A 9,280-nucleotide genomic window follows, 5' to 3' on the forward strand; every position below is an offset into this window, starting at 1 on the left:
CAGCTTTTAGTTTTATTGATTTTAGCTATTGTTTCATTCATTTCTTTTTCATTTATTTCTGATCTGATCTTTATGAATTCTTTCCTTCTGCTAACTTTGGGGTTTTGTTGTTCTTCTTTGTCTAATTGCTTTAGGTGTAAGGTTAGGTTGTTTATTTGAGATGTGTCTTGTGTCTTAAGATAGGATTATATTGCTATAAACGTCCCTCTTAGAACTGCTTTTGCTGCATCGCATAGGTTTTGGGTCGTCATGTTTTCATTGTCATTTGTTTCTAGGTATTTTTTGATTTCCTCTTTGATTTCTTCAGTGATCTCTTGGTTATTAATTAGTGTATTGTTTAGCCTCCATGTGTTTGTATTTTTTACAGATCTTTTCCTGTAATTGATATCTAGTCTCATAGCGTTGTGGTCGGAAAAGATACTTGATACGATTTCAATTTTCTTAAATTTACCAAGGCTTGATTTGTGACCCAAGATATGATCTATCCTGGAGAATGTTCCATGAGCACTTGAGAAAAATGTGTATTCTGTTGTTTTTGGGTGGAATGTCCTATAAATATCAATTAAATCCATCTTGTTTAATGTATCATTTAAAGCTTGTGTTTCCTCATTTATTTTCATTTTGGATGATCTGTCCATTGGTGAAGGTGGGGTGTTGAAGTTCCCTACTATGATTGTGTTACTGTCGATTTCCCCTTTTATGGCTGTTAGTATTTGCCTTATGTATTGAGGTGCTCCTCTGTTGGGTGCATAAATATTTACAATTGTTATATCTTCTCCTTGGACTGATCCCTTGATCATTATGTAGTGTCCTTCTTTGTTTCTTTTAATAGTCTTTGTTTTAAATTCTATTTTGTCTGGTATGAGAACTGCTACTCCAGCTTTCTTTTGATTTCCATTTTCATGGAATATTTTTTCCATCCCCTCACTTTCAGTCTGTATGTGTCCCTATGCCTGAAGTGGGTCTCTTGTAGACAGCATGTATATGGGTCTTGTTTTTGTATCCATTCAGCCAGTGTATGTCTTTTGGCTGCCGCATTTAATCCATTTACATTTAAGGTAATTATCGATACATATGATCCTATTACCATTTTCTTAATTCTTTTGGGTTTGTTATTGTAGGTGTTTTCCTTCTCTTGTGTTTCCTGCCTAGAGAAGTTCCTTTAGCGTTTGTTTTAAAGCTGGTTTGGTTGTGCTGAATTCTCTTAGCTTTTGCTTGTCTGTAAAGGTTTTAATTTCTCCATCAAATCTGAATGAGATCCTTGCTGGGTAATCTTGGTTGTAGGTTTTTACCTTTCATCACTTGAAATATGTCCTGCCACTCCCTTCTGGCTTGCAGTGTTTCTGCTGAATGATCAGCTGTTAACCTTATGGGGATTCCCTTGTATATGATTTGTTGTTTTTCCCTTGCTGCTTTTAATATATTTTCTTTGTATTTAATGTTTGATAGTTTGATTAATATGTGTCTTGGTGTGTTTCTCCTTGGATTTATCCTGTATGGGACTCTCTGTGCTTCCTGGACTTGATTAACTATTTCCTTTCCCACATTAGGGAAGTTTTCAACTATAATCTCTCCAAATATTTTCTCAGTCCCTTTCTTTTTCTCTTCTTCTCTCTGGGACCCCTATAATTTAAATGTTGGTGCATTTAATATTGTCCCAGAGGTCTCTGAGACTGTCCTTAATTCTTTTCATTCTTTTTTCTTTATTCTGCTCTCCAGTAGTTATTTCCACTATTTTATCTTCCAGGTCACTTATCCATTCTTCTACCTCAGTTATTCTGCTATTGATCCCTTCTAGAGAATTTTTTATTTCATTTATTGTGTTGTTCATGATTGTTTGTTTGCTCTTTAGTTCTTCTAGGTCCTTGTTAAATGTTTCTTGTATTTTCTCCATTCTATTTCCAAGATTTTGGATCATCTTTACTATCATTATTCTGAATTCTTTTTCAGATAGACTGTCTATTTCCTCTTCATTTTTTAAGTGTGGTGGGTTTTTACCTTGCTCCTTCATCTGCTGTGTGTTTCTTTGTCTTCTTATTTTGCTTAAGTTACTGTGTTTGGCGTCTCCTGTTCCCAGGCTGCAGGTTCGTAGTTCCCATTGTTTTTAGTGTCTGCCTCTAGTGGCTAGGTTGGTTCTTTGGGTTGTGTAGCCTTTCTGGTTGAGGGGACTAGTGCCTGTGTTCTGGTGGATGAGGTTGGATCCTGTCTTTCTGGTGGGCAGGTCCACGTCTTGTGGTGTGTTTTGGGGTGTCTCTGACCTTATTATGATTTTAAGCAGCCTCTCTGCTAATGGGTGGCGTTGTGTTCCTGTCTTGCTAGTTGTTTGGCATAGGTTGTCCAGCACTGTAGCTTGCTGTTCATTGAGTGGAGCTGGGTCTTGGCATTGAGATGGAGATCTCTGGGAGATTTTCGCCATTTGATATTATGTGGAGCTGGGAGGTCTCTGGTGGACCAATGTCCTGAACTTGGCTCTCCCACCTCAGAGACACAGCCCTGATCCCTGGCTGGATCACCAAGCGCCTGTCTTCCATATGGCTCAGAATAAAAGGGAGAAAAAAAGAGGTAAAATAAAATAAATATAATAAAGTTATTAAAATAAAAACAAAAATAATTATTAAAATTTCTTTTTAAGTAATTTAAAAAAAGAAGGAAAGAAGAGAACAACCAAACCAAAAAACAAATCCACCAATGAACAACAAGCGCTGAAAACTATACTAAAAAAAAAAAAAAAAACAGGACAGACAGAACCCTAGGACAAATGTTAAAAGCAAAGCTATACAGACAAAATGACACACAGAAGCATACGCATACACACTCACAAAAAGATAAAAAGGGAAAAAAATATATATATTGTTGCTCCCAAAGTCCACCTCCTCAATTTGGGATGATTCATTGTCTATTCAGGTATTCCACAGATGCAGGGTACATCAAATTGATTGTGGAGATTTAATCCGCTGCTCCTGAGGCTGCTGGGAGAGATTTCCCTTTCTCTTCTTTGTTCGCACAGTTCCTGGGATTCAGCTTTGGATTTAGCCCCGCCTCTGTGTGTAGGTTGCCTGAGGGCATCTGTTCTTCGCTCAGACAGGACGGGGTTAAAGGAACAGCTGATTCGGGGGCTCTGGCTCACTCAGGTTGAGGACATGGAGGGGTACAGAGTTCGGGGTGAGCCTGCGGCGGCAGAGCCTAGGGTGACATTGCACCATCCTGAGGCGTGCCGTGCGTTCTCCCGGGTAAGTTGTTCCTGGATCACGGGCCCCTGGCAGTGGCGGGCTGCACAGGCTCCCTGGAGGGGCGGTGTGGAGAGTGACCTGTGCTTGCACACAGGCTTCTTGGTGGCGGCAGCAGCAGCCTTACGCTCTCATGCCCGTCTCTGGCGTCTGCGCTGATAGCCACGGCTCGCGCCCGTCTCTGGAGCTCCTTTAAGCGGCGCTCTTAATCCCTTCTCCTCATGAACCAGGAAACAAAGAGGCAAGAAAAAGTCTCTTGCCTCTTCGGCAGCTGTAGACTTTTTCCCGGACTCCCTCCCGGCTAGCCGTGGCGAACTAACCTTCAGGCTGTGTTCACGCAGCCAACCCCAGTCTTCTCCCTGGGATCCGACCTCCGAAACCCGAGCCTCAGCTCCCAGTCCCCGCCCATCCCGGCGGGTGAGCAGACAAGCCTCTTGGGCTGGTGAGTGCTGGTCGGCACCGCTCCTCTGTGCGGGAATCTCCGCTTTGCCCTCCGCACCACTGTGGCTGCGCTCTCCTCCGTGGCTCCGAAGCTTCCCCCCTCTGCTACCCGCAGTCTCTGCCCACGAAGGGGCTTCCTAGTGTGTGGAAACCTTTCCTCCTTCACAGCTCCCTCCCACTGGTGCAGGTCCCGTCCCTATTCTTTTGTCTCTGTTATTTCTTTTTTCTTTTGCCCTACCCAAGTACGTGGGGATTTTCTTGCCTTTTGGGAGGTCTGACGTCTTCTGCCAGCATTCAGTAGGTGTTCTGTAGGAGTTGTTCCACATGTATATGTATTTCTGATGTATTTGTGGGGAGGAAGGTGATCTCCACGTCTTACTCTTCCGCCATCTTGAAGCTCCTCCTCCAGAATAACTTTTTAAATATCAAAATCTGATAGAGAGATTATGAAAGATGACTATAGACTAATCTCATAAAAATCTAGAAGGTAAACTTCTAAATAAAATGTGGATAAATAGATTTTTGTATGGTTAATTTCTAGATTGTGAGGATAGTTCAATATTAGAAAAATCTAATATGTAATACATTAGTAAATTAAAAGAAAAATCCTATGGTATAATTAGACACTGACAGGCATTTGATAAAATTATTAGTGTTTATAGAAACACTAAGTAAAATAAGAATAGTAGGAAACTACCTAAATATAACAAAAGCTATTTACTTTTAAAAAGCAACTAGTATTCTAAATATTAAAACCACTTCAGTTAAAATGAGCAACTAGGTAGATGTGCTGGCAGTCATTCTCATGCAATACAATCCTGGAGGGTCTAGGTAATGCAATAAGAGAAGAATAATAAAACACTTGCATTAAACATTAAAAATAGATAGAATTAATTCTTTTTGTTAATATAAATACATACTCAGAAAATCTAAGAAACTCTAGTAAAATGACCTATTTGGATTAATAAGATAATTTATAACTTGAGTATAAGATGAATTTACAGAAATCAATAGCTTTTTTCTATTGTAAAAATTAAAACCTAAAAGAGAAACAAATTTATTTACAATAGTAATTAAAACAGTAAAATATTAGAGAAAACATTTAACAAATAAGGCCAGTACCTGTATTACATAGACCATAAAGAAATCATGGAAGGCCATAGAACAAGATCTGAACAACCTGGAAGATTTGTCATGTATTTGGTTGGAAAAATTTAATGTCGTGTTTCCGATTCTCACAATATTGACATATACATTTAATGCAACTCCACTAAACATCATAGCAGATTTTCTGTGAGGTATGGGAATTAGATATAAAATTATTTAAAATTTTACATGGAAGAATAAATCTATGAGAGCAGACAAGCAAAATTAAAACTAAAAAAACACATAATAAAAGAATAGTGAGGGGGAGAAGTGATAATAGATATTAGAACATACTAAAAGAATCACTCTAATAAGTAGAATATGATTTTTCATAGAAATAGACAAAAAAAGTCCTGTGGGACAGAATTGACAATATAGACATAGATATGACTCTATATAAAAATTTAATATATATTTAATATCTAAAAGAAATGGGATATTTAACAAATGATGCTAGCTCAACTAGAATAAAATTGGAATAAAACTGAATTGAATTCTTTCTTATGCCATATATAAAAATAAATTCCTAATGGACTAAAGACATAAATGTAAAACATAAAATAATTAAAGCCCTTCAAGAGAATGGAGTGGAGTACAGAATTCCCTCTCATAGTGTCTCTTCAGTCAACAACTTACCCATGATGGCCCTTCAAATATTATACCACTTTTAGGATGGCTTTCTCACCCAAAAACATACAAAATGAGTGAACTAACAGAGTTGATACTTCAATTATGGTATCAGGCAGAACACCATTTACTTGACACTGTAGTTTTCAATCAGAGAGAACATCATGTATAATAGATTTGAATTGTGCATCTTGTTTGGATGAACCCAAAATATTTTGCCTTGCATATACCCATCAAAGGAGAAGAATGAAGAGGTAGTATTTCCTACAGTATATTTTCAATCTGTCATGCACATATATTATTTCCACATTTTGAAATGTTCTAGTTTCCCTTTTATGTTTATCTAAAGGTGCTTTTCTGGACAATTTGAATACAAGATAATCATGAACTTCCCCAAAGTTTTAAATATTGGTGGAGACAATGGGAAAGAAAGGAAAAAACAGAGTCTAAAACATACATGCATTTTATGTGTGAACTATATTTACTTTCAAATTGTTTATGATTATTATTATTATTTTAAATAGTTGAAGGTTGTTTTTTGTTTTTTTTTTTTTTGGCCATGCTGCGCGGCTTGCGAGATCTCAGTTCCCCAACGAGGGATTGAGCCCAGGCCATGGCATTGAAAGCCCAGAATCCTACCACAAGGCCCCCAGGGAACTCCCTTTTTTACTATTTACATATACTTGTTTTCACTGTTTACTGAATATGCTTTTCTATCTGTGAAAATTATTTGGGTATCTCCTGAGTTGTAATAAAACACGTCATCATTTCCCCCCTTAAAATTAGGGGAAATAGTTTTTTATTGTGGTAAAAAACACATAATATGAAATCCACGTTCAATAAAATTTTAAGTATATGTCCACATCTTCGTGCAGCAATCTCTAGAACTTTCATCTTGCTTCACTGAAACTCTGTACCCTTTAAGCCACAGCTCCCCACTCCCACCTGCCTCCAGCTCCTGGTAACCCCTATTCTACTTTTGCTCCTATGTGTTGGAATGTTGTTAATGCAACAGGGTTTTTTTTTTTTTAACATCTTTATTGGAGTGTAATTGCTTTACAATGGTGTGTTAGTTTCTGCTTTATAACAAAGTGAATCAGCTATACATATACATACATCCCCATATCTCCTCCCTCTTGCATCTCCCTCCCACCCTCCCTATCCCACCCCTCTATGTGGTCACAAAGCACCGAGCTGATCTTCCTGTGCTATGCGGCTGCTTCCCACAAGCTGTCTATTTTACATTTGGTAGTGTATAATGTAATGGGTTTTTAAATGTGGCAGGATTTTTTTTAAAATTAAGGTTTTAAAGTCAGAAACAGGCTTATATGTACAACACAGGTAGAAGTGAGGGCAAGGTGAAATAATATTCTTAATATTAACTGTAAACCTAAAAGCTAGAAAAAAAATAGGGACATATTTACCAATTTAAAATTTATGTTTAGAAAAGACACCATACCCACAGACAAGGGATTGATTTTCTAATAATATTTGTTTAATACAGATGACAAAAAGCTGTCGTTTATACTATATAAAGAACTCTTTTTTTTAGATTCCATATATATGTGTTAACATACGGTATTTGTTTTTCTCTTTCTGACTTCACTCTGTAGGACAGACTCTAGGTCCATCTACCTCACTACAAATAGCTCCATTTTGTTTCTTTTTATGGCTGAGTAATATTCCATTGTATATATGTGCCACATCTTCTTTATCCATTCATCTGTCGATGGACACTTATGTTGCTTCCATGTCCTAGCTATTGTAAATAGAGCTGCGATGAACATTGTGGTATAGGAAGCAGCTGCATAGCACAGGGAGGTCGGCTCTGTGCTTTGTGACCACCTAGAGGGGTGGGATAGGGAGGGTGGGAGGAAGACACAAGAGGGAGGGGATATGGGGATATATGTATACGTATAGCTGATTCACTTTGTTATAAAGCAGAAACTAACACACCATTCTAAAGCAATTATACTCCAATAAAGATGTTAAAAAAAAACTCTTACAAATTTATAAGTAAAAGGACAAGCCACATAGCAACGACAAATAGGTAGAAGATAAAAATGTACTATTTATAGAGGAACAAATGCAAATGGTTAAGAAACATATAAAAATATGCTGAAACTCACTAGCAGAGAGGAAGATACAAATTATAGTAAAAATGAGTTATCATACTACATCTAACAGATTGACAAAAGTTTAGAAAGTGAAAACTAGTGCTGGTGAGCATTTGGGAAAAGTTTCTCTCCTGTACTGCTGGTGAAACTGAATCACAGTAACCTTTTGGGAAAATAATTATTAAAAAGACAACACATATTTCCTTCAACGTCCACTCTTAGAATCTATCCCACATAAATTAAAGCACCAGTATGAAAGGATATATGCCCCAAATTTACATTAGCTCATTGTTTATTCAACAATAAGTTAAAAACGAAGCAAGTGACTATCAATAGGGAAATTATTAAATTTTCATACTCATACCATGAATGTTATCCAGCCTATATTGAATTTAAAACTATACCAGTTGACCTGAAGAAATTTCTATGCAGTATTGTGGAATGAAAAAACCATGAGGCAAAAGAATGTGAATGATGCAATCTCATTTTTTTGGTAAAGCTGTAACATATATTTATGTGCCAATGTGTATGCATGTATACATATGTATACATGTATACGCATTTATACATGTTTGTATATGATTAAGTGTACATGGAGAAAAATACAGACGACACACTCTAGGTTGTTCACATTGGTTAATTCAGAATAGGGCTAAGTGGGAAAAGACTGTGTTTTTAAAAAGCACCTGTGGGGCTTCCCTGTTGGTGCAGTGCAGAGAATCCGCCTGCTAATGCAGGGAACATGGGTTCGAGCCCTGGTCTGGGAGGGTCCCACATGCGGAGCAACTGGGCCCGTGAGCCACAATTACTGAGCCTGCGCGTCTGGAGCCTGTGTTCCGCAACGAGAGGCCGCGACAGTGAGAGGCCCGCACACCGCGATGAAGAGTGGCCCCCACTTGCCGCAACTAGAGAAAGCCCTCGCACAGAAACGAAGACCCAACACAGCCAAAAACAAATAAATAAATAAATAAATTTATTAAAAAAAAAAAAAAGCACCTGTGATGTATAGCAAGGATGCCTCCAGTGGTACGTAATGGTCAATGCTGACTTAACTAGCTTAAACAATGAATATACATATTTAAAAAATTTTTTTTTAATTTATTTATTTTACTTATTCTTTTTTTTTTTGGCTGCGTTGGATCTTCACTGCTGCACGCGGGCTTTCTCTAGTTGAGGCGAGCAGGGGCTACTCTTCATTGCGGTGCGTGGGCTTCTCATTGTGGTGGCTTCTCTTGTTGCGGAGCATGGGCTCTAGGTGCATGGGCTTCAGTAGTTGTGGCACGCAGGCTCAGTAGTTGTGGCTCGCGGGCTCTGGAGCGCAGGCTCAGTAGTTGTGGCACACGGGCTTAGTTGCTTCGCAGCATGTGGGATCTTCCCGGACCAGGGCTTGGACCTGTGTCCCCTGCATTGGCAGGAGGATTCTTAACCACTGCGCCACCAGGGAAGCCCAATGAATATACATATTATTTCAAGTAACAAAAAGTGTTGAAGTAGGGTAGGCTCAGTTTGATTAATTCCAGGGATAAATTATGTTTTCAAGGAAAAAGATACCTTTGTCTTTCTACACTGTCATCCCCAGGATGTTGGCTTTGTTCTTGACTATCTCTCCCTGAGGCCATAAGATGACGTTCAAAACTCCAGGCACCACATGCAGTCATAAACATGTCCATGGTTTACGTTTATTTTTAGAAATGAGGAAACCTGTCCTAGAAGCCTGCCCCA

Source organism: Eubalaena glacialis, chromosome 5, assembly GCF_028564815.1.
Source record: "Eubalaena glacialis isolate mEubGla1 chromosome 5, mEubGla1.1.hap2.+ XY, whole genome shotgun sequence".
Lineage (NCBI taxonomy): Eukaryota > Metazoa > Chordata > Mammalia > Artiodactyla > Balaenidae > Eubalaena > Eubalaena glacialis.